This window comes from Gavialis gangeticus, unplaced genomic scaffold, assembly GCF_001723915.1.
Source record: "Gavialis gangeticus isolate Ggan-Ray unplaced genomic scaffold, GavGan_comp1, whole genome shotgun sequence".
Taxonomy (NCBI): Eukaryota; Metazoa; Chordata; order Crocodylia; family Gavialidae; genus Gavialis; species Gavialis gangeticus.
Window position 1 is genome coordinate 213,407,701 of NW_017729032.1, and position 324 is coordinate 213,408,024.

General features: G+C 65.4%; 1 protein-coding gene across 5 annotated transcripts in view; it reads right to left on the bottom strand.

Moving 5' to 3' along the window:
* The window catches only part of TTC3 (tetratricopeptide repeat domain 3), a 100,119-nt gene that overhangs the window by 9,716 nt on the left and 90,079 nt on the right, over nucleotides 1-324 (bottom strand). The window lies entirely within an intron of this gene.

The window sequence follows — 324 nt, forward strand, 5'->3', positions numbered from 1 at the left end:
GGGGGGGGGGGGGCGCAGACAGGCCCCACGTGGTGAGGGAGGGAATGGGGCAGGTGCACAACAACAGAGCCACGAGCAGCTCATCCAGGGGCTGCGTGGTGGGAGGGAGGGGAGGAAGGAAGGGGGTGGTTCCCACCACTGTGCGCACCCCCAAGGGAGGCATGGGGCATGTGACCACCCAGATCTGTGCGTGGGTCAAGGGTGGGCTGCCACTGTAGCTGTAGCCCAGCCCACATCCCTGCGCTGCTGCCACCCAGTGCAAGCACAGTCCTGACCCCTGCCTGGGAAAATAGTTTTACTTTTGTATTGGGGGGGGGGGGGGGA